The sequence below is a fragment of the Zootoca vivipara genome, chromosome 5 (assembly GCF_965207765.1).
Source record: "Zootoca vivipara chromosome 5, rZooViv2.hap1.1, whole genome shotgun sequence".
Lineage (NCBI taxonomy): Eukaryota > Metazoa > Chordata > Lepidosauria > Squamata > Lacertidae > Zootoca > Zootoca vivipara.
This window is the reverse complement of record NC_142588.1, coordinates 74627051-74652694: the sequence shown is the minus strand read 5'-3', so window position 1 is coordinate 74652694 and position 25644 is coordinate 74627051. Positions and strand designations below refer to the sequence as shown.

Genomic DNA, 25644 nt, shown 5'->3' with positions numbered 1-25644 from the left:
GCTCCTGCTTATTTAATGCAAATCAGCATTATTTACACCAATTAAGCAAGCGCAGAGATAATTGGTGTGGTCTGATTAGGATCCAGGAGGCCTGTCTCCAGTTTGCAATTGCAGATAGGGTTCCCCCTTGGCAATAATAATAATAATCTCCAAATGCAAAATTGGAGTCCTCAATGAAACCCCCCTTGTTTTCTAGCCGAAGGCAATCCTGTTTTCAACCGTTCCGGGCTGTGGGGTGGGAAGGAACAGCTTAGACGCAGGAAAGCGGTGGGAAGTGAATGAAGATACGTGTGGCAATTCATGTCCTGGTTGTCTTGTAAGCAATTGAAGCTGCCCTTCTAGACAACCTGCTGTTCCGCCCTCTCCCGCCTACTCATTATTGCCATACCACACACACACACACACACACCTCCCTCTTGTTTGGTGCATTGTATCTAAATTACCCAGTGACTGACAGATCAATTTCACGTCCCTGACAATCGCATCCTGCACATTTTCAGCCTATTTCCTCTGACCACGAGCTGACACCAGAGCTTGGCCCCGGCAAATAAGGGAGCTTGCCAGCATCCCGTATGTCAGCCGGGCGGTTCAGACAGACTGCAGCGGCTGCTGTCTAATAACGTGTAATACAGCTTGAGAAGGGGTAGAAGAAAGAAAGGGGGGGGACACACAACAACACTGTGTGTGATGCTGCAGACAAGCGCTTCAGATATCCATGTCTGACACAGCTTGCAGAAAGCTGCACAGATGTTTTGCAGATTAAAAAAAAATGCCCCCAAGCATCTTTGTTTTCTACCAGTCTAAGTGCAAGAGAGCATACGTGCAGATCATGTCTGTCCAGTAGCCGAGCGGGAATAGGGAAAGAACATGACATTCTAGGCAGTAGCGTTTACTGTTAGCAACCGCGCTGAGACCAGTTTCCTGTGTGTAATTGGGTCGGATTTGAATTCTATGAAGCACAGTGACATATATTACCCGAATCCAGCATCTCGCCAAAAACAACAACAGCCCCAGGACAGAACCAAGCACCTTTCTGCATCCTCCTCCTTTAATCGGATTCAGCGAATGGAGCTGCTAATAGCTTTTAAGATTTTATTCACAGGCTTTAAGGGGAACCTGTCTGTGACTTCTCACCTCCTTCCTAGTCTACTCCAAATCTAAAATGCAACTTGGGGGGGGAGGGGGGGAATGCAAAGTAAACAATGCCAACATGAAGGGAGGATTAAATGTTCTAATGAACTGAATGGTGCAATCCTATGTATGCTCACCCTGAAGTGCCATTCACTTCAATGGGGCTTGCTCCCAGGCAAATGTGTATAGGATGGCAGCCATGATTACCTTTCACAATGTCCAGTACACCTAAAATGGCTGCCTTGGACACAGCTGCCGTCTCTAAAAATAGGAAGCATCGCAGTGTTTCTGTTAATTAAGGGCAGAAATAGGACCCTCTCTGCCTGACGATTGTTTTGCATTAAAACTCACATAGAAGATAATTGATATCCAAAAATAATGGATATTGTTTCTTTAAGTAAAAGGCAGGAAAACTACCAATCACCAGTAGATGTCATTAAAGCAATTACGTACAAACTTTCCCCACGGATTACAAGATTTTGTACTGTTGTTGTTGTTGTTGTTGTTGTTGTTGTTGTTCACAAGTTTCAGTTTACATCACATCTTCAGTGTAATCTGCAATTACATCAACTCTTGACATTTATCAGTGACAAGAACAGGCTGCAAAAAGTAACTCCTGCCCTAAACTGTGATGCATAGCCCCATTAAATAAAAGATATGTTATACTATGGTGCCATTTTGCTGTACTGAGTGAATACTAGAATTTGGGAGAGAAGCTTTGTTTGCACGCCCATTAGTAGTTTTTAATGAATACTGTATCTTCCTGCGTATAAGACTACTTTTTAACCCAGGAAAATCTTCTCAAAAGTCGGGGGTCATCTTATACGCCGGGTCATGTTTTACGGCGAGTGTATCCCAAACTCTATATTTTAACTGGAAAAGTTGGGGGTCGTCTTATACGCCCAGTCGCCTTATACGCTGGAATATACGGTATATTGAAATATAAAGTTTTGCAGAAAGGTTTTTATTCGGGGCTTTGCACGAAACACTGACGACATTATAGCCTGGCAACACACAAACATCTCTTTTAGGTAGTTGCATTTTGACCACAACAACCAAAGAGTTGTGAGAAATCAGACTTTGAGAATGTTCTACCTAAAGCAAAGGGAAGGGTCGAGGATAGCACAAGGAAAATATATGCTTTCTGCTTTCTATCACCGCTTTTTCAGGCACCGAACCTTAAAAGTTATTTTAAAATGTGTAGTGGGGCATTTCAGCAGCTAGACTCCACGGAAGCAGCTCTGCGCCTGTCCTACATCCCTATAAAGTGTTATCCTATAATTTAACCTGTACATTTCCATTGGTAATTCTGAAGGGTATGGAGAATTCTTACCACACACACCTCAGGACAGATCTGAGACTTGCCACGTATCTGTCTATCATACGCTGAAGACAAGGTGAATATATACTCTCAAACGGATAAGTAAACTTCAGCAAGCTTTGAATAAGTCCCAAAATGCCCTGGAACATATCTCTTCCCATTTTAAACACACAAAGTAATGGGAGAACAGAATGCCTGAGTGAGCTATTTGCACGCCGTCAAAAGATAAACAAGACTTTGGTCTCCCGATTCCCAGTCCTGTGCCTAAATTGCAAGATAAATATTCGTCATCCACGTCACAAAAGAGAAATACACAGACATGTACAGAAGGAGAGAACACGTATCCCCCCCCGGAATATAGTAGGTATATAATACTTGGGAACTGAGACAAAAGGCAAATATAAATGTCTCTTGATTGATTGCTGCTCAAGCTGTACACATATATATTTCAAATATTGAAAAGCCACTTTCCTACAACAAAAAAAGCCTTTAGGTTTTGCATGCATGCTTACTCAGATGCAAGTTTCACTGAGTGCAGCCCAGACTGCTCAACAAAAATAGTACAGTACAGTTCAATGATTATGATTTGACTCACTAGTCCTTATTAGTTGCTTTACACGGAAGTCACATAGCAGCTCACAAAATAAAATACAATACTGGTAAATGTTTCAAAATCAATACCATCCAGCATGGAGATTAACAATTGAATTCTTAGGAGAAAAGGGATGCCATTGCCTGGAGCCAAAAAGATGTTAGTGTTGGGACCACACAAAACTCCCAAGGGTAGGTTTGTGCAGGATCAGAACCTAAATAAGTTATTTATGGTTACTGCAGGCATAGGCCAGGCATAGGCAAACTCCAGCCCTCCAGATGATTTGGGACTACAACTCCCATCATCCCTAGCTAACAGGACCAGTGGTCAGGGATGATGGAAATTGTAGTCCCAAACATCTGGAGGGCCAGAGTTTGCCTATGCCTGGGTTAATGCATTAGTTATGATACGGAGGATTTTAAGTAACATCTGGAACGTAACAAAACTGCTGATTCCCAACATGGATGTTTTAAATTTAATCTGAGGAGTGAATCTACACATTATAAAAGGAATAAAGGGTTGCTGACCTCATGTTTTCCTGTTACTGGGCAATTAAGGGGAATAATGGGCAGGAAGAAGGGGAATGTCTAACCCTGATTTAACCCCACCTGCTAAATGCATGGACTCAGCTATACAGCTGCGAAACTTTTTAAGTGTGTTGCAAAGTGCATTACACAAATACGACACTAGATGGCAATGGTGAGCTATGGCAAGTTCAATATATTTTTTTGGAACTTTTTTTAAAAGGATTTTCACAACGTTTTTTATATGTGTCTAGATTCCCCCCGTCTTCTCTCAAGCTGCTTTTTAAATCCCCTCCCTAGCTGAATGCCAACCCACCTGGGGAAGGGACTAATTTCAGTGGGGCCTTTTACAGGAGACAACTGCTGAGCATGAAAGGGGATAAGCATTGCTCCCATGGGTCCTCCCTTGCTAGTGTAGCCTATCCTCTGTTCAGGCTAGCTCAGCCAACACAGGTTTGAGAACCCAGGTCTGCTGAGACAATGTAGAAACCATGTGTCAGAAAGCTAAACTTCAGGTAACCACGTCAAGCAAGGCAGCTCCCAGGTTATGCTTTCATTTACAAGAAGCCTTAGAAATAATCATTCCAAATCATGCACATCATCCATGTGAACAAGGAAGTACGAGCCGCACAACCAAACACCCGTGCAGTTCAAAAATAAGTCACGATGGTATCAAAATCACTAAGAACGAGACTTTTCCTCTGACTGTATGGAACATGAATGGAATCAGGGGCAGAGCGCTTTAAGCAGCTCTGCTCACCAAATGCTTGGCTTGGGTTTGGAAGCCGCCCACGATCAACCACTTCTTTGCACTAACAGTCATTTGCTCCTAATAGCTGTTGGATGACTAGCGTGAAATGAGTTGGACAGGTGTCCCTCGGAAAAGAAAACGAACGTCACAATTGCCATCGATTGGAGCTGCTCTTTGGCAGCCTGTACGGTGGGAACTATTTAGTTACCCGGGCCAGCTATGGATACCAGATTCCCCATCTAAAAAGCCATAGGCATGTTGTCGAAAGGAAAGACGTGCGCTCTCTTAACAAGGCAATGAATGAAAATGGAGGCACGCGGCTGCATTCGCAAGGTGCAGCAGGCAGAGAGAAGGACCATTTTAAAAGATCTGCATGTGAGAAATCGAAAGCTAACCCAGTTATTGTGCCAGGAGTTTCCAGATTCAGAAAGACAGCTTAGAGGCCGGTTGAGGAACATCAGTCCTGCAGGGCAAATGTAGTACTTCAACCCACTCTATTCAGCCATCTTGCCTTTCCCCCAAACCATGTCTTTTTCCTGGACCATGATCTCTACACTTCTGAAGGGCTTTTGCCTGGCTGAAAGATGTCATTGAACTGGCTAACATCTTTTGCATGCCTAGATGAAGAATGAAGAGGTGTATTGGGGGCAAGCGGTACAGAAATGCATTTGCTCTGCCCATATCATCATCATCATCATTTACTATTTATTGTATTCCTTACTTGCCCTTCACACCATGAGGTCCCAGAGTGGGTTACAACAATTTAAAATACAGTATTAAAATCAGTTAAACAGCCTGGGTGAGTTTGACTATGGATGATGGGAGTTGTAGTCCAAAAACAGCTGGAGAGCCAAGTTTGGGAAAGCCTGATCTAGTCCAACGTCCTGCAATGCAGGGATATGCAGCTGTCCCATATGGGGATCAAACCCTGGACTAGATGTTCCTGCCTAGTGTTGGACTTAGTTATTCAATTAACTGCCTAACACTTGCTTAATTTTGGGGCACCTCACTGAAGTCCATGGAAGTGCTCTGCTGCTATTGGGTCCCTAGCAAAACAGAGGCGTGGATTCAGAAAAGGAAAGAAACTGATAACCCTTACTTAATTTATTTTCCTAACAGATATAGCAACAACTACAAAGAGACAAGCTAGTTCCACGCTGCTGTTAAGAGAAAGTGGGTTTATTAGATTAAAAGAAGCCCAGGCACTATAATTAGAAATACATCTCTCCCAACCAGCGATCGGTATGTAAAAGGTGTTCCTACTCAGCAAAGTCATGTTCTACCAGTGAAATTAGAAGGATCTAATCAGTGGAAACATGACAGTAATGGTTGAGATTTCCCGATTGATGTAATGTTTCTCATTTATAAAAATCAATTTAAGTCAGATTGACTTGCAGATTGCTTGAGTTCTGGTGTAGCATCTATGCTGTTCCTAGGTCTCTGCTTCTCTGCAGATACCCAGCGGGCCCAGAAGGCATTTAAGTTCCCTTAAGTCCTCAGATTATACCGTTTTATGAAGGTTCCAGTCAGCCATATCATTCCAAAGATCTCTGTGTAACAGTGGTTACTATTCCCTGGCAACTGAACCACTTCTTCACTGATCATGTACATAATGGAGAAAATACTGATAAATGGAGAGCTACATTGTGGTTTCATTTTGCTCTTCCCATTACTCTGGCACCTTTCAGAAGGCTGACAGGACATGCTGCAGAACCCATTTGCAAAGGGTCAGCAAACTTAAAAGCACAGCTTTGAGTCAATATAGCCTCAGAATTCATTGCCAAGAATCCCAAGTCCTTTATTCTCTCTAGAATGTCAGATACTAAGGCATACACAGAATATATTCTATAATAATATATTATAGAATATATTGCTGCCTTTGACAGGAGGGCTGTTTCTTCTAGAAACTTTTCCTGACCCCCCCAAAAGTACTTGTATAAATTCTTATTTTGCGCCCGAGTCCTGCGAACTTTTACACAGAAGTCCAACTGAGTTTAAGAGGACTCAGGCTACATATATATTAACCCATTTGTAGCAAAATATATATATAAGTACCATAGCTCTTATCAGTTTTGAATTGTTCGTGCTTGTCCTCAACATGCTACTTAAAATCTAGGTTGGTTCTAGATCCTGACACCCACAAGGGTGGGTGTAGTTGCTTGTGATGTGCTTGAAAACTCTCCCTTTGATTATTCAAGCCTTTTATTCCCTGCACATGCGCCCTAGGTAAAGGAAGAAGGAAATGGTGATGGCGATCTTGGTATACACCCACCCACAACTTCACTGGGCAGGTGCGGTTACATCTTCTCTGTTTCTAGGTCTGCCAAAATGGGCACACTGTGGGATAATGTGGAATTTACACTGAGCTTTTTATTTTTGGAATGAAACCAATTTCTCAAAAAGTACAAGCTGAGGCTCCAATACTTTGGCCACCTCATGAGAAGAGAAGACTCCCTGGAAAAGACCCTGATGTTGAGAAAGATTGAGGGCACAAGGAGAAGCGGACAACAGAGGACGAGATGGTTGGACAGTGTTCTCGAAGCTACGAACATGAGTCTGACCAAACTGCGGGAGGCAGTGGAAGACAGGGGTGCCTGACGTGCTCTGGTCCATGGGGTCACGAAGAGTCGGACACGACTAAACGACTAAACGACAACAACATTCTAGACCAGGCTTTCCCAAACGTGGTCTCCAGCTGTTGTTGGACTACAACTCCCATCAACCCTGACCACTGGTCCTTCTAAGCTAGGGATGATGGGAGTTGTAGTCCAACAACAGCTGGAGACCCTAGTTAATAAAATGTTGTGTGTACACAGCCTTACTTACTTACTTACTTACTTACTTAGACGGACTGCAACCTCAGTGATATTTTTCTCACTTTTTGATTTATGCCCTCATTTGGTGTGAGTATTGGCAGGGTTACAGCTGTATTTTCTAAAGCATGAATAATTGAACATTGCCCACTGCAACCATGCCAAAAAAAGAAAATAAAAAATTAGATATAACAGCAGGACGTGTGGGCTTCCTACGGGTAGCAAGGCTACATTATATTTCATTTTGAAAACACATAAGTATTTCAGCGCATCAAAGCCTTCAGTATATCATGAACTCACTATTTGTACTAGTAAGGTTTTCTTTTAAATTGCAAATTAGCCAAACCGATCTATCAGAGTCTCCTTTCTGGCACACTGTTTTCACTGCAGTAATTATTACGCTGATTTAGCTATGAGGTTTATGTTTTCTAATCATTTTGTTGCATTTGTTCAGATCCAATATAATCATAAAATACACTAAACTGACCGCCTAATGACATCTTTGAGTTCTTGTAGTATCTCCCTCATTTAGAAGTATTCCAGTTATTTACTGTTTGCAGAGTGTTCTATGATAATTTCTGAACAGCAGAAATACAGTTCTGCCGTTCTGAGACATTACTAGTACAATCTTACCACATCACTCAAAAGTAATCCCCAGTAAATTCAATGGATCTTACTCCTAGGAAGTAGGCTCAGTGTTTTAAAAATAAAACACAGCTGCTCCAGTGAACCCTTTAAAGAGTTACTTGAAGAAAACACAATGTTCTTCACAAGGAGGAATTTTATTTTTCACGTCCGTATCAGAAAGTTTTTTGCACATGCAAGTGAATGGTCAGTCCCTATCCAAATCCAATCTGTGTGTGTTTGGATCAGGGCAAAGTTTTCTTGACTGTACACAAACTAGCTCATTTTGTAAAGGGATAAACTTGAACTGAAATTTCTTTTTAAAGTTGAGCTAGAACTAGTTCCTTTTAAAATGAACTTTCCAAGCTCTGATTTCATTTAATACAAGTATATTATTTTATTAAATCCAAACCATACAACCGCCTTGGGAAGCGTAGTTTGTTAGGGGTGCTGAGAGTAGTTAAGAGACCCCCATTCCTGTCCCAGAGCTACAATTCCCAGGGTGGTTTAACTATCAACCATTCTTGCACTTGGGGTAAGGCTGGTGCTCAGCAGTCATTTCTGATATTTTGAATCATGTACTGAATGTTATTGTTTGAAAGATTTGTTAGGTTTTTTTGCCTTATTTATACACTATTGTGCTTTTGGTATGGTTATAATGATGACAATGGTTGCAATTTTAATGCTATTATCATTTTGAGACATTTTGAGCTCAACTTTGTTGTTGGAAAAAGTGGAAAACAAATATTAAAAGAAATCAAACCCAACCAAACTCTGCGAACTGTTGTTCTGGGAAGGGAATAGGGGCCTCCTAGCAACTCCCAACACCCTTAACAAACTACAGTTCCCAGGATCCTTTGGGGCAAATCCATGATTGTGACAGTGATATAATTGTGCTTTAAATGTATGGTGCAAGTGTGGCCACAGAATATAGGATCGGAGGGTAGCTTATGGTCTAATCCAACTCTTCGTTTGATGCTGGAGGCTAAGAACTTACAGCATCTTCAACCTGACTTTCCAGGTCAGCACCCACCACCCCTTAGACCAGGCATAGGCAACCTTGGCTCTCCAGATGTTTTGGAACTACAACTCCCATGATCCCAGACCACTGGCCCTGTTAGCTAGGGATCATGGGAGTTGTAGTTCCAAAACATCTGGAGAGCCAAGGTTGCCTATGCCTGCCTTAGACCCTTGGTTCCAAGAAGTTTCTGCTAAATGCTCAGCTGGAATCTGCTGTAACTTAAGCACATTATATATAAAATCCTGCCATCTGGGGCAGCAGAGAACAAGTCTTCTAGGTGACTGCCCTACAAGTATTTAAAGTAATAATAATAATTTAATTATTTATACCCTGGCCATCTGGCTGGGTTTCCCCAGCCAGTCTGGGCGGCTCCCAACAGGATATTAAAACACAATAAAAGGTCAAACATTAAAAACTTCCCTAAAAAGGTCTGCCTTCAGATGTCTTCTAAAAGTCAGATACAGTGGCACATCTACTTACAAATTTAATGCGTTCTGAACACACATTTGTAAGTCGAAAAAAATTGTAAGTCGAATCCCATAGGAATGCATTGGGAGAAAAAAATCGTAAGTCGAAGCAACCCTATCTAAAAATTCGTAAGTAGAAAAAATCCTATCTAAACCGCATCCAAGATGGCGGACGGAGCTCCATTCGTAAGTAGAAAAAATTGTAAGTAGAGTTATTTGTAAGTAGAGGTACCACTGTATTTGTTTATTTCCTTGACATTTGACGGGAGGGTGTTCCACACGGTGGGCGCCACTACTGAGAAGGCCTTCTGCCTGGTTCCCTATAACCTCACATCTTGGAGTGAGGAAACCACCAGAAGACCGTTGAAGCTGGAACTCAGTGTCCGGGCTGAATGATGGTGGTGGAGACCATAGCTGTCAAGTTTTCCCTTTTCTCGCGAGGAAGCCTATTCAGCATAAGGGAATTTCCCTTTTAAAAAGGGAGAATTTGACAGCTACGGAGGAGACGCTCCTTCAGGTATAATGGGCCAAAGCCATTTCGGGCTTTAAAGTTCAGCACCAACACTATTTTGTCATCACCATCACTTTCCTCCCCTGATTTTATGAGATTTACTGTTTGGCTATTTTCCAACCATCCTGCAGACTGCTAACGTTTTGATAAAAAACAGCTCCCTCTTTGAGCATTGATTTAAAAAACAACCAAAAAAAAAACCCATTGGGGGATTATGTAGAGCTCTGCACTCGGCAACCCAAAAAACGAAAATCTAGAACCATGAAGTTCAATGGCTAACGACCTGCGTTAATCTATATGAACCTTACCCGGAGCATGTAAGAACTAACAGTTTAATAGTAAAAACAGTCACTCGGCTTCCAGATCAAGCAAAAGGACATGGCAAATTTGATTCATTTATCATTAAAGCTTCGTACGGGTCAGGCCAGCGAGAAGCAGTGAACAAAGAAATACTGTTAAAGGCCCAGCCAGCTGCAGGTAGTGATCAGCCCTCTTTTATCAACAATTCTACCCACTGTCTACAGTTTAGCTGTAAATTACTTCACTCATTTAATGGTCCAACAGCCAGCTGTTTCTATTTAGGTTGTTGCTGCTGCTGCTGTTGTTGCTTTCAATTTATAAGTCAAGTCACATTTATTGAATTTAGCCGTGGGCTGTTACAACATGCCTTTATTTCACAAATCTTTTAATTCACCCGTTTTTAAAAGAATCCTTTTACCAGTGCAAGGAGGATCGCAGTAAAAACTGACAGCCATTATTTCTGCTTCTGAAGCAGCTTTGCTACTTGCTCTTTTCAGAACATCAGTAAAGGGAGACAGAAGCTACAGGTGGGAGATTGGATAAAGGAAGATACAAGTTATATAACGGCATTCGTTGCAAGAACTGGCGTGCTGGGCTTTTTCGTGTCATTTTGGCAGATCCACATCTTCATTTGCTCTCCGTCCTTATTCCACTTGAATCTTGGAAGACTTTTTTAACTGCAAATTTTGCCAAGTTGGATTTTGATTCCTCGTGACTGGTCATGTCATGGGATGCATACATTTTATTATTCCTCCCAACAGGGCCATTATTTTATGATGTGTCAAACAGCAGCAATACAGTTGTACCTTGGAAGTGGAACAGAATCCGTTCCGGAAGTCCGTTCGACTTCCAAAACGTTCGGAAACCAAAGTGCGGCTTCTGATTGGCTGCAGAAAGCTCCTGCAGCCAAACGGAAGCCACGGAATCCCCGTTGAATGTTAGGCTTCCAAAAAAAAGTTCGCAAACCGAACTTCTGGGTTTGCGGCGTTCAGAAGCCAAAACATTCGAGAACTAAGCTGTTCAAAAACCAAGGTACGACTGTACAGTACATAGACATTGTCTTACGGATTTTCTAGCATTCTACTATGGTGGGCTTGATGTGTGGCATTGTTAAGACTTTCAGTTCTCAGATATTACTGCCCTAAAGGGGCAAGAAAACTGGGAAGAAAAAGCAGGAACAGGTTACAAAATAACTAGCAGGCTTTTATTGGCATCCCTGTGAGCACTGATTTGATTCCCTGGCAAAACTTCAGATGTGCTAGTCATACTGCAGATTAGTATCTAACAACCCTTCTATATTTGTGTCACAAGATCTATTGCATGTGCATATTGAGCACTGCAATGTTGCACAGGGGTCTTCTCATCACACAGCTGCCAGATATGATCTGAAATCCAGAAAACTGCCAGTAAAATTGGGGCTGGGTCCTACTGTAAAAAAAAAAAAAATCCAAAATGCAAGCCGTTCCATAGATGGCAATGGGAATGTGACTCGTGATCCGTGGCTGATATTATGCACGTATGAAATCCAGAAAAATATCTGTACAAGGCATTTGAGCAACTTAGCATTCAGCATCAGAGCTGCTAGACTGGGGTCGTGGGGTTTAACCTATCAAGCAGCCAAATCAAATCATAGCCACATATGTATGGATTATGGCTGAATTTAAAAATGGCTGTCTCTAATATGAGATACTGCAATACCAACATTCACAAGCCCCCAAACAAAACAGAACATTCGCTGTCCTTTTAGGCATTCCTTGCTAAAATGGAACACTTTAAACTCAAAAATTCAGCTCTGTGAAACAGTGCCAACAAAATACGAATACATTGTAAGGTCATTACAGTAGCAAAATGTGCTGCTCCCTGTAGCTTGGAATGATTTGATTAATTTAGTCCTGGAATATGTTAATGACAAAAAGGGCAAATAAATATATTGTAATAATTTAATAAGCCAAATAAACTTTTTAGCATAAACTGTCTTTTTTTTAACTAGACAAAATTAATTTCCTTCTTTAAAGTTTGCATCTTATTAACTTTGTTGTTTCAACAGATGTCTGTGTTGTAACCAACCTCACAGCTGTGTTTGGCTATCTTTCTAGTAGGTCTGTGAAATGCTTTTTGTGTGTAAAAAAAGAGTGACTTGAAATCAGTTTTTTTGGATAATACTCTGTAATCATCTGTATTTTGTATCCCAAAGCTCCAAAAGAGCTGAACAAAAGACGATGTAAGCAGATCCTCATTTTTCAATTGTTCTTGCCGTAACACATTTATGGGCCTGAAACTCTTCTAATGAAGCACAAAGGATGTCGCTAGTAGAGAAGGACTAGTAAAAGAAATGCGTGTTCACAATAAGTGAATTAAATTTGCAAAGCCTAATCATCATCAACAACAAAATTGCATATCTATATCTACATAGATAAATGAATCTCTACATGTATGGGCAGTAAATTAAAAGCAATGATGAACTGCAGTTGGCTGCAGACTCATAAGTGTATGATCTACACATCGAAAGCACTTATTTTCCAACTCAGGGTCTTTCTTTGTTGGGTTTGATTAACATGCAACACTGCAGTCCGTGCATGCTCATTCTCTGTTCATGTTCAAAATCCCTGGTCCCAGATAAGGTGCTAGTGCTGTTGAGGCGTTCAGTTGTGTTGCCTCTAGATAGCTTAGTAAGATGTGTGCTTATCCTTATTTATGAGAATGGCCAAATTCATTGGCCCACACGATGCCTTTCGACGCAGCGACCACGGAAAAATACTGATTACAGAGGGACTTCAAAATGCCAAGACAGGGATCGCCACCGAGATATCAAGCCAAGGAAGCAATGCAAAGTTCTCTTATTAATGCTTTGCAGCTAGAGTTTGTAAAACTTGCTCAGCATTTGATAGCATCAATTCATTGTACTCAGCAGTGCAGTAACTCAGGTATATCATCAGATGATTCAAAAGCTCTCTCACACTAGTTTTTTGTTTTTTTTAATGGAACATTAAATACTGTCCTGGCACTTTATATGCTTGCCTTTATGTTACTCACGTAGTAAATTTTTAGCTGACATATATCAATGTGTTATATTACAAAGCCGTCCAAAAGTGTTTGTTCTGGAACATGGTCCTAACAAAAAGCTCCAACCCAATTAGGGGCTCTTTGTGAAGTTCATGGAGTTCCACATAGCCTAAGCTGTAATTCTAGCCTTCGTTTATTTTTGGGATCACCCATGAATGTGATGAACGCCTGTTCTACCACACTATACGTACAAAAAGCACATGCCCTAAAGCAGAGGCAGCCAACACAGTGCCTTCCTTATGTTGATGGACTGCAACTCCCATCATCCTTGACTACCAGGCTGCATTGGCTGGAGCCGAGAGTCCAACAATATCACTTTGCCTAGCCCTTACCCTAGAGATACTTTGTCCCTGGGTGGGCTATATATTCAGCAGGGGGCCGGTCCACTGTCCCCAGACCTTGTGGAAGGCCGGACTATATTTGGGTGTGTGTGTGTGAACAAATTCCTATGCCCCACAAATAACCCAGAGATGCATTTTAAATAAAAGGACATGTAAAAACACGCTGATTCCTCAACCGTCCGCAGACCAGATTTAGAAGACGATTGGGCCGGATCAGGCCCCCGGGCTTTAGTTTGCCTACCCATGGGCTATATGAATTCTGGCCTCTTTTCTCCGAAAGCTTCCAACCGACCAACATTTAATCCATTTCTGCACGGCACATCACAACTGCATGTCCTAAAGCTTCACCAATCTTCAGGTCTCCATTCTCAGAGAAAGGAGGTGGCGTTTCTTGAAGAGTCTTTCCAACCCAGTAATGAGTAGAAGGCTCCTTATAAGGAAGCTGCCTTGTTTTGAGTAGCTCAGTGTTCTCTACACCGACTGGCAATTGCCCTTCACAGTTTTAGATGAGAGTCTTTCCCAGTCCTGCCTGAAGATGCCAGGGACTGAACTTTTCACTTGCAAAGCATGTATTCTACCACTGAGTTACGGCAACGAGTCCCTGTTGGGGGAAAGAGAGAATAAAGCTATCTTTTCTACAATCCCTCAAAATTCAGCTCTGGACTCATAGAATTGTAGAGTTGGAAGGGACCCTGAGGATCATCTAGTCCAACCCCCTGCAACCCAGGAATATGCAGCTGTCCCATACAGGGGATCAAACTTGCATCCTTGGCATTATCAGCACCACGCTCTAACCAACTGAGCTATCCTGAGAGTTTGTTCATCCATCTCCAAGCAACTCTCCTGGGATACATTCCAGACCAGAACGCAGTATCACAACGGAAAGGATGTCATCAACCTAGTTTTTCCACTGAATGAACAGACCTACAGTTCTGAGCTCACCGTGCAAATTTTGTTAGGGTCCAGTTTAGCTTTGGGAGTGGGCATGCACAGGAGATTATTATGATTTCTACAGTGCTATTAATATACATGGTGCTTTAGAGAGAGCAGGTTTGACAGGTCCCTGCCCCAAGAGGCTTCTGATCTAAAAAATATACACAGAGGAAGGGGAGAGCAATGGCAGAAGGGGTGACAAGACAGTTTTATCTTTTCACACGGACAAAAAAAAAGATACTACGAACTAAATGTCCTAGAATTATTCGTCGTTATTTATTTATGCCTTTTAAAATATAACTAAGGACTAATGCACACAAGGTTTTGCTATATATGAATCAGAAGACAGGTCATGATTTCTTGGGAGATTTTAGAACAATGGAGCGGGGAGAGACCTAGTGTGGGATCACTTTTAGTTTTGCTTACTGTATTTTAAACCTGTATGTTGTGTTTGTACTATAGTTTTGCTGTAAGTTGCCATGAAACTGTTCTCAGTAAAAGTAATGAATAAAGGAAGAATAACCATTATTACTACTTTTCGTGGTTACGGCGAGGCCATGCACAAACCACACATTTTTATTTTTTTATTTTTTAAAGGAATTGATTGAACAAACTTAATTAAGCTCAAGACTATATTGCCAGGTTCAGATCCCAAAGCATGTGCCAAAGCACTGTATGAATTTCTTGAACACTATGCAGAAGAATACAGTGGTACCTCGGTTTAAGTACAATTGGTTCCGGAAGTCTGTACCTAACCTGAAGCGTACTTAACCTGAAGTGAACTTTCCCATTGAAAGTAATGGAAAGTGGATTAATCCGTTCCAAACGGGTCCGCAGAGTACTTAAACTGAAAGTACTCAAACCGAAGCGTACTTAAACCGAGGTATGACTGTACATTGCATTCTCCTTTAGAATTCACGTGCACACAAAAATCCTTCTCATCCAAACAGTTGCGCCACAACACTGCTCGATGCAGATGGTAGTTCTCAGCTAGAAGGATCAACTGATCCCTTCTGTAAAGGCAGGGTCTTGCTGAGAGGTGAAAGTATACAATTTAACATGCGTCAACAGGAGAAGGCTAAAATAATCACTTTTAGCAGCTACGTAACTGCAGTGGCAGCCCTAGGCTTACAGAGTCTAATGCTAGGGCTTTGATCTGGCGTGGCTTCACACTATAGGGTGGTCTGAAATTGCTCCACATATGTGCATCGTTCTTGTTCTCATCTGCTCAAAGTATGATGCAGTAAAGCCAAGGCTCTCTGAACCTCATGCCCCTACTGCTGACTTTTGGACCTGCAACCATGTCAAACTACCATCTTGCAGGAGAACAAAACCCTATTATAAGCATTTTCAAAGGAAAAGAGCTGAAAGGAGACAAAAATGTGAGGGACACAATCTACATTACTCTCGGAGAAAGAAAGAGAGACACACACAGAGAGAGAGAGAGTTGAGTGGGTACATACAGCTAATCTACACTGAGGAATGGCCTTAACTCAACATGCTTTGAATACTCGCCAGGTCCAGAATTCAGTCCCTGACATCTTCAGCCAAAAGGATCTGTTTGAGGTGACGTGCAAGGTCCTCCTCTGCCCGAGACCTTACAGAACCATTACCAGTCAACACTGGTCTCCAGATGAACTAATAGTTCCAACCTGGTATTTAGTTCCATTTATTATAAATTTTATAGGCCACTTTTCTTCTCCAGCTTGAGTTGATCCTAGTTTTTCATTGCCTCCATGCATCAGAGCCCCCACATGCAGCAACACAGGAAGAGCAATTGGCTATACCAAAGAACACAGCGCCATCACTGGCCAGACATCCATAGCATTGCTGCGGACGCACAGCTACAATGGCAAAGACTTCTGCACAACTTGCAATTCTGCCTGAAAATATCCATGCACGTGAAGGCCCCTTCCCTGTAGACAGTTTGGTTGTTTGTGCAGATGGTGGAGGTCCACTACGAGGTCCAACTCTGCTTTCTGCTCAGGTGGTGTTCTGCACTGGAGTTTCAATGCCTGAAACAGGTTTCTGTCATTGCCATCATTGCAAGCGTATGTCAATTGCTTGTCCCCACAGAACCCCACACTGTTTCATTTTCATAAAACAGTCTCTCCTACACACACTCTTCTTTTAGATGCACTTACGTGCTGGGATATAGCTAATATCTGGTAACTAATGTGCTGGGAATAGTCCATCGCCATGATCCATGTAATAGACAACTCAGGTCATTTGCAAACTTTAATGTCTTGGGAGATTTAAATTCTGACGGCATTTTCCATTTTTACCTCCAACCCCAAGGGCTATCAGGCAATTAGCCTCATTCACATATATTTTGTCTCAGCAACAACAGTAAAACCGAAAACCTAGCGTTGGAAGCAAAAAACATGCCCAGAAATTCATAGTGCCTCCTCTTAATAACAGCTGCGAGAATTATTCAAAAAAGCCCGCAGCAAAACTTAGAAAGAATGCATGTGCTATTGTTCCAATTACAGGTAATTCAAAAAGCTGTCATTCTTCCGATTTCCCAATAACCAGGGAACAATTGGCACTCCTTCAAGAAAGGAGATATTGGATACCTGAGTGAGCACTGGAACTACAGAGAAGAAATAGAAAAATAATACCATTTAGTATTTGCATAGTACACTTAAGTATTCGAAGTATGCCTTCACACGAATAATCATAATCTCAGCAATCTTTTATAAGGCAGTCTTGTATTCTTATCCTTGTAAGGCAAGGATAGGAAAACAAGAGGCCCTCTAAATGTTGTTTGACTCCAACTCCCATCAGACCCCCATCCTAGCCAGCCCAATCAATGGTCAAGGATGATGGGGGCTGTAGTCCACCAGCAATATCTGGGGGCCACAGACTCCCCATCCCTGTCTTAAAACAAATTCAAGGCTGAGAAAACAGCAGTTTCCTTGAGGCCACTGCATTGCTGAAGTAAATTTGAACTGGGCTTCTCCTGCCTTTCAATCAGCACTACACCCTGGTAATTTCTTTCTTTCTTTCTTTCTTAATTTTAAAATAAACTTTATTAAGATTCAAATTAAAACATACATCAAAATTAAATCATACTAAATATATATAACACAATACTAATAATATATACAACATTCAACTATAAATTCCAAATCAAATATCACATATAACATATCAATCTCTCCAATTTGTGACTTCCCCTTGTCTGTACCTCGGTTACCTCAATTTCTTTCTAGATACTGCTTCCCTTTACATACTATGTCCACCTTTCTTTTTACTTCCTATACATCTTATTTTCGGTGCCGATCATTAGAAGTGGATCCAGGATTTTATTGCGGGGCATTGTGATTTCATGTAATTTCCAAATTTTTCCCAATTTTGCTCAAAGTTTTGCTTATTACCTCCTCTTATTACATTTGTCAATCTTGCTAGATCCATAAATCCAAATAATTTTTCCTGCCATTCATTTATTTCTGGTACATATTGTTTTTTTCCAATATGATGCTATTAATAATCTTGCTGCTGCTGTGGCGTACCATCCTGGTAATTTCTGAACTTGCAGAAATGGTGCTAGTATTAAATATTTAACAAAAACAACAACAACCCTTTCTAAAGTCTTGGAAATTAAAGTGCTTTTTGAATGGGATTTTGAAAAAGAGAAGAAAAGTTTTAATAATAAAAAACAAACAATTCTGTATAACTTCACAATGTTGTAGGAGTATACAGATTTATTTCAGCCAGAATCCAAAGACTTGTACAACTAATTGTACACACCCAAAAAGGCTTTTGGCTCATGTTTCTCTACCAGCAGTGACCAATACTCTTTTCTGATCTCTTTTTGGAGGTCTGCTATTCAAAAATAAAAATCCCACTGGACCCAGTGGATTTGCCAGAAGCAGCTCTTTAAACAGGCTATTTTTATTTAATGTATAATCTGCTTTGGATGGCATGGAGGTAATGAGAACATTGTATACTTCACAGCATCACCAGAATGTAACCAACTGGCCCCAACCCAACACAGAGTTATAAGTGTGCTTGAAGCTGCTTAACCCTTTGTTGGATTATGGTCCTGGTTTTTGTTTTGGGTTTTTTTTGGGGGGGGGGGTTATGACTGGGTTGTAAACCAAACTCCGACCAGATGTCTGGAAATGCACATCTGTTAGGAACTGTGCAATAAAGCCAACTTTCTGAACCGAAAACATATTGCTTCAATAACAACCAAAGGTTGCTACCTAACTATAAGTCACACACAGTATATTGCCAAAGTAAATTGAAAGCAGCAGCTATGTAGGAAACAGAACATCAGGGGACCAACAGGCGCTATCTCAGGCATGGTGTGGAAGAAAATCGGTGCTTCTGTGTCTGCAGGAAAAGCCAAGTAAATAACATTCATAGATGTAGAGCCATGGAAATATATATTCTTACACTGAACATGCTATAAAGCATATTTGTACTCTGTATTTTTCAGTAATACAAAACCCTGCCCCGCCCCAAAAGCTAACTTTTATGGTAGCTTACTTAGTTCATTATAGCCATTTCCGTTCACCCAGTAAAAATGACACAAGATTTATAATTCACATTACGCAGCCACATGTATAAAGCCATTAAGGTCCATGAAACATTTGGAGCAAATGTACTGCTGGTGCAAGTCAACTACAAACCTCAACTACAAACCTACTACAAACCTCAACTCTCTCTTTTTAGCCCATTGTTATTTCTGTAGGAAATAATTTGTGCAAAATTGTTATTATGCACATTATCTCGACTATTCTAACTCACGCGAAAAAGAACGAAATAAATGAGCATTTTGGATTCTATTTCCCCCCATGGAAACATAGGGGGTGTTGGGCCCTTTTAAATTGCCAGTGATTTCAACAGGAGAGCAGAGCCCGTGTTTTCATCTCCGCTACTGAAATCAAAGAGACTTAAGAATTCATATCGGTTTGGCTGGACGGCACCCTGGAATTTTAATAGAAAATTTCAGAAACTGAAAGTTTCAAAAGCTATTAAGGCTGCAATCCTACGCACACTTGCCTGGGACAAGCACCATTGAACACAATGGCATATGGGTAAATATGCCTAAGGATATCTTAAAATAACACAGTTTCTATATAGTTTAATGAGATTTTCCCCCCCAGGAACCTTGTGTCTAGAATTGGAGCCTGTTTCGTTTATTTCAATAGGGCAGCTTTAGGCACGGACTAAAATCAACGGAATTTAATGGTATTGAAACTTTAACTAGATAGTGCTCCGAATAAGCAGCCATCCGAGTGAAACAAAACTTTAAATGCTGTCCCCATGACCAATTATTTATGCTTTATATGCATTTAGATCCAGAAAAGCTTTCAGTTCTGTACCCTTTTTCTTGCCCAGTGTAAGCATTTGTACATTGATAAAATTAAAATTTGATAAGATTGATTTTAAAAAATTGCTCTATTTTTTGCTCACTAGGGACAACCTTTGCACACTGAGATCACTTCTATGTTATTCCGATTTATATCAATATTTAAGTTTTCCTCCGGTACCCCAACCGAGAAACACTAGAAAAATTGCCGTAAATCTTTCCAGGCTGCAAATTAACTGTCTGCTTTAATATTCTTTTTTAAAAAGGCCTCAATTTTAATTTTATTTCATAACAAAAATGGCAATGCCAATAGGACAGCTGACAAAGCATTGACGTTAGAGAAAATCCGCAGCAGCCCTATGGCTATCTTTGCTTTAAACTTCAGGTTTTTATTTATTTTATTTATTTAATAAGGTTTGTTTTACCTACTCGATTGTAAAACAAGCAAACCCTCAACGCAGCTTTCGAAAATATAAAACAAGAAAATAAAGAAAAAATGACAACCACACTTTAAAACATACAAAAGTAAAAACACTAAAAGAAATAAACTGCTAGCTGATTCCATGTTGGAATACAAAGGTTGTTGGTCGTTTTTGCTATGTTTTCTTTCAATTCAGCAGTAGATTTCTCCCAATTTTTACCCCCTTTTCCCTTTTCCAAGAAAGTTGAGGAAACCTAGCTCAAAGCATGCAACTACTTCTGTGTTTATATGTGTGGACCCTGAGACATCATCAGGGAAGGAAGACTTTCTTAGCAGAAAACTGCAATCATATTACCACCAGAAGTCTGTGTACAAATAATGTAACTTAAGCCTGGAATCATGAAAACAAAACTAAGGAGTAAATGTCACTGGGACTTACTTCCAAGCTAACAAACATATCGTTGTATTGCATGCCTGCAAAGTACTACAGAAGGCTTCTCTAACCAGGCGCTCTCCCATTGTTCTAGACTACATCTCCCATCAGCCCCGGCCAAGGAGTTGTAGTCCAAAACATCTGGAAAGCACCAAGCTGCTTTACACCCTTCCCTGGATGTAATCCCCAATGAACACAGAGACCTATGTCCAAAATTACACTGCAGAATACCATTCACCAGCCACCAAGCATTACGGTGCAATTCTGCACTCTGGTTGCAATCTACTATTGGAAACCTGTGGGATATGCATATTAACATATGGTATAAAGTAGGAGGGGGAGAGGTCATGGAAATTAAACGAATGCATCCTTGCAGCTGGCTTTGAGAAGTGATGCTTCGAGTGCAGCAATGTCAACAGAAGTCTGAAGCACGACTCTATGTAGCTCTTCCTGATTTTAATGGAATGAGGATGGAGAAAGGCAAAACTATGAGGTGGCCTTCATCCCCTTTGGTGGGTGCACACTTATCCTACGGTGTTGTGCTTCAGAAACCTGCAGCTGTTTCAACTTAAGGCTTTGTGGCTGAAGGATACTAGCACACACTTGCCTTTCTTTACCAGATGCTGCACATGGAATCCTGTAAAAAAGGGTACTGTACAAATACAGGAGGGTATCATGGTCCTTTTCACTAGATATGGTACCAGCCTTGGTGCTTTCCTTCAGTGAGGAAAAGATGATTTGACCAGATATGAGAATCTGTCAGTGCATCAGATTGTGCCAAAGACCCCCACCTTGAATCTTACAGTAAATTGAGCTGAAATACCATTATCTGAGAAGGTAATGGTGAAATGCTGTAGTCACTGAGAGTTGGCCCTGTGTCACCTAAACACACTAAGGTTTATTTATTCTTATTTCAAATACTTGAAATAATTCCAGTAAATTGCTCTTGGAAGTGGCAGAGGCAACCCAAGCTAACGGTGCTCTCATGTTGTAGGAACAGTCCAGCTGGAATCTACCTCCCACCTTGGAAAGAGTTAGATCATTATTCTTATTTTACTATTATATGCAGAATAAAGGCAAGGTTATAAATCAACCATTTTCACTTGGTTGTATGTACACGGTACCTTTGTGCAGAAAAAATCCCGAAGCAGCTTTACAAAGTCGGAACGACTAATTTTAAACCAAACACTCATTAAAAAACAAACAAGAAGCATTCAATGTCAAAGAAATGCATTAAATAAAAATATATTGTAGATGTGGTGGTGCCGTGACTTCAATTTGTCTGCTGATGAATATGTAAAAGTTGTTGAAATAAATCAGCACTTAATATTCTTGTAACCCAAGGCTTATTTAAGTTCTTCCAGCCAGTAGGATATTCCCCGGCCAGCTTCATTCCTTACCTTTGACAGGGAGGACAAGGCTCCTTGCTCTGGTAAAAATCCAGAAGACAGTCGTAACTCACGTCTTGACTCTCTTCAGTACAGCCAGCTGCAAAGGATGCCCAGGTCAGCAGCTTTTCCTTGGTCAGCCAGAGGATAAGCAGCAACAGCAGCAGCAAACTCAATAGAGGGGGCTCCTTGCACGCAGAAGGCTTGCCAAAGCATTCTTGGTTACTATGCACACTGATAGAAGCTATTTGTGTGTTTACAGTCTAAGCTCTTCGCTCTCCCGAAGGGTTGATGGTAGAAGCCTGCAAACCCACATTTCTTCTACACTGGCTGAACTCCCTTGAAGAAGAGCAAATTGTGTTTAAATGAACGGCAAAGGCAATGCGCGTATGCATGTAGCATTAGCACATTGGTGATGGATCAAGGGCACACGTGGTACATGCTTTTCAACATAAGCAGAACAGATGCCTTAATTACATGGGCAAATGCACCGTATTATGAATGAATTGGACCTAACATATATTGTTTCATAAGAGTCGCTTAAGGCAGACTTCGGTTAGATTTGCAAAAAGTCAAAGGGCGGTGAACACTATCTTGTAATACATACACACTACTCCGCAGAGTGTGCTATAAAACTCAAGTTATTTTTAAGTCTTGGGAATGACTGCTTAGCTCATCAGCGTCAAAGCAGACCTGTGAGTCACTTCTGCATGGTCACCCTTAGCATGCAAAAATAACTTGTTTACGCTGGTGTTATATTATACCCCTGACATTACTGCTCAGCTAGGTGGTTAGCAAGGGCCTCTCCGAAAATAAATACAAATTATGAAGAAATGGGTCACTTTTTTATCCCCTTGGTCAACACGTGGAGAAGAAATATAGGTCACCAAGATCCAAGTATAGCTATCAAATCAATCTTTGTGCTTTTTCACACGCTTCACTTCCACTAAAACGCGAACAACAAAAAACCCGATACTGTAGATGGCAGGCTAGAAGCAGCAGACAAACGTTACCATGCTATTTGTGTAATTTTTGGCAAAGACAGTGTGGCCGTTCTTAAGAGTGTTATTAGCTGAGGCGGGTATAATTCTAAGCCATAGTTTAGTCGTGGGTGGGGCCTGCCAGTTGCTTTTGGGCTCCAACTCCCATCAACTCCCAGCCAGCATTGTCAATGGTCAAGGATGATGGGAGTTGCAGTTCAACACTATCTGGAAGGCCACAGGCACTTCCTGGTTTAGGCCGAGGGAATGTGAATTAACACTGGAAAGTTACAGGTAGGTAGCCATGTTGGTCTGCCGTAGTCGAAACAAAACAAAAAATCCTTCCAGTAGCACTTTAGAGACCAACTAAGTTTGGCATTAGTATGAGCTTTCGTGTGCATGCACAATTCTTCAGATAAGATACTTCACTATCTGAAGAAGTGCGCATGCACACGAAAGCTCATACCAGTAACAAACTTAGTTGGTCTCTAAGGTGCTACTGGAAGGATTTTTTTTTATTTTTTGTCTTAACACCGGACAGATTAGGGAAAGGAAATCACTGGCGGAGGAATGGGGTGCAGGGGGTGCGGTCCGCCCCAGCTGTCATCCCTGAGGGGGGTGACTTTGCCACGCAGCCCCCCTGGGATGCTCGCCGCGGGCCCCCTCTCCCCCGTGCTCGCCGCGCCGCCCTTGTGAGATGATCACCGTGAGCGCCGCCCCCCGGGTGCACCGCATGTGTGCCGCTCCATGTGCCAGAGAAGCTAGCTCTGCCTCTGAAGGAAGTGTGTTCATTTCTGATTTAAAAAGCATTTTATAAGTGCCATGGGTAGTTTCTACCAACTATACACCCTGCTATCCCATACATACATACATATAGCATTTGCCCTATTTGTGTTTGCGACAGGGCTTCTTCTTCTTCTTCGTTTTTTCAGCCAAACTCTAGGAGAACGAAGGAGGTGTTCATGGTGACTTTCTACACCTCTTTTTCTAGAAAAAAATAGCACGGGTTTGGAGGGTATGTGCTTGTCCTTGATAAGCGCGAGAGAATGGGGAACACTTTTCAAGCAGTTCTGAGTCTATGCTCCATTGTCCCACTGGAGCCATTTCTACATGATACACAAACAGAAAGAGTATATAAAACTGTGGAAATGATAAATATGAGGTATTAACTTCCAAAGTTTAATAATCTCTTCAGGGGACTGGGCGTTTGATTTTTTTTTCCCCTCAGCGCCCCCCCCCCCTTCTGCAGACTGAATTTATATAGAAAAATGGTTTCAGCTGAAGACGTACGTAGAGGAATCACTTCAGCTAAATCACACATGGGTGGACGAAAAGTCTGCTACCAATAAAATTAACTGATGGAGGAAGCTTGCAGAAATACAAAGGAGAAATAGCAGGGGAACTCTGAAGAAATCTGCTGGCAAACAAATTTGACTCAACATGAAAAGAATATTGGGGGAAAATCTGACGGAGTGGAATAACAGGAAGCTTAGTCAGTTCTGGAAGAAACAAAAAATAAAGAGTGTGTTCTTTTGTGAGACAGAAGTAGGAAGGGAGACTACTGTACTTTAAACAAATCGGAGGGATTGGCAGCCACAGTGCTTGAAAAAAGAGATTATGAACTCAATGGGATGGTGACCATATTAAAGTAAAATGGGTATCTGGCTGGAATATGATATGAAACCACAGAGCCCAAAGAGTACAGCTGGTATAAACAAGAAAACAAAACTTGAGGAAGTGTGTCCATAAGAAAATAATAAATAAACTAGATGGACTGATCTCAACAGAAAAAAATTCCCCAAACCACTCTAAAAATCCACAATTAATCATTCATTCCGTTTTTTCTTCTTCTTCCTACTTTGTTTAATTTTCTAAAAGGACACAAGGAAGCGTTTGACAAAATTAAAACGATGTTTGGAAGCAGATCAAAATGCTAATTTAAATAATAAATAAATAAATACTTAACCTTTGTTTAGCCTGCAATTGAGTGGGGAATGAGCTTATTTCTGCGGCAGTTACAAAATGCCACCCTCACACACGTTAATAGGAATGGAAATAGAGAGTCCCTTTCCAAAGATTAATCAGATATCAGTGAGATCTTAATTAATATCGCAATTCTTTCGGCATGCAAGCTTCTAGATAGAGAAAGAGGTTAGTCTTCCAACAAAATGTGATTCTAAATTATCTCATCCTTCTCAAATAGATCCATTGTGCCAGAGATGGGGAACCTGTGGTCTCCTGGGGTTCCTGGACTCCAACTCCCATCAGCCTCAGCATGCATAAGCAATGGTCAGGGATGATGACCACTGCCTATGCATGCTCTCTACATGGGTTCTATGCTATGGGATTCCTTTCTAAGGGAAATTCCTCCCTGCTGGTTTTCTCCAAACTTGTCAGGACTATGGGCAGGAGTCAGGCTGTGGAGCCTGTAGTGCTTTGCAGGACTGGGGCCTGCCTCAGCTTGTGCTGGAGAGGCAAGGAGTGGCCACTCAGGTGAGGCCACTTGATACCTCTCTGCACCTGGTGGCAGGAGCTAGGAAGGATAAAAGCTCAGCATTTGCCTCCAGCTCTTTGCCACAGCAACGCTATCCCTGCCTGGTTGCCTCTGGCCTCTTGCTCCTTGGACCCTTGCCTTGCCGCTGCCTTGTTCCTTGGACCCTTGCCTTGCCGCTGCCTTGTTCCTTGGACCCTTGCCTTGCCGACGCCT

General features: G+C 41.5%; 1 protein-coding gene across 40 annotated transcripts in view; it reads right to left on the bottom strand.

Annotated features, from left to right (window-relative positions):
• MBNL1 (muscleblind like splicing regulator 1) overlaps positions 1–25644 on the bottom strand; it is a 176004-nt gene that overhangs the window by 70327 nt on the left and 80033 nt on the right. For 7 of the 40 annotated variants that reach the window (XM_060274468.2, XM_088669819.1, XM_088669830.1 and 4 more), the window contains one exon: positions 21970–22057. The exons of the other annotated variants lie outside the window; for them this stretch is intronic. The gene's annotated coding sequence lies outside the window, so the exon portion shown is untranslated. Of the gene's footprint in view, positions 1–21969; positions 22058–25644 lie in introns of those variants that run through there. 40 annotated transcript variants of the gene reach the window in all.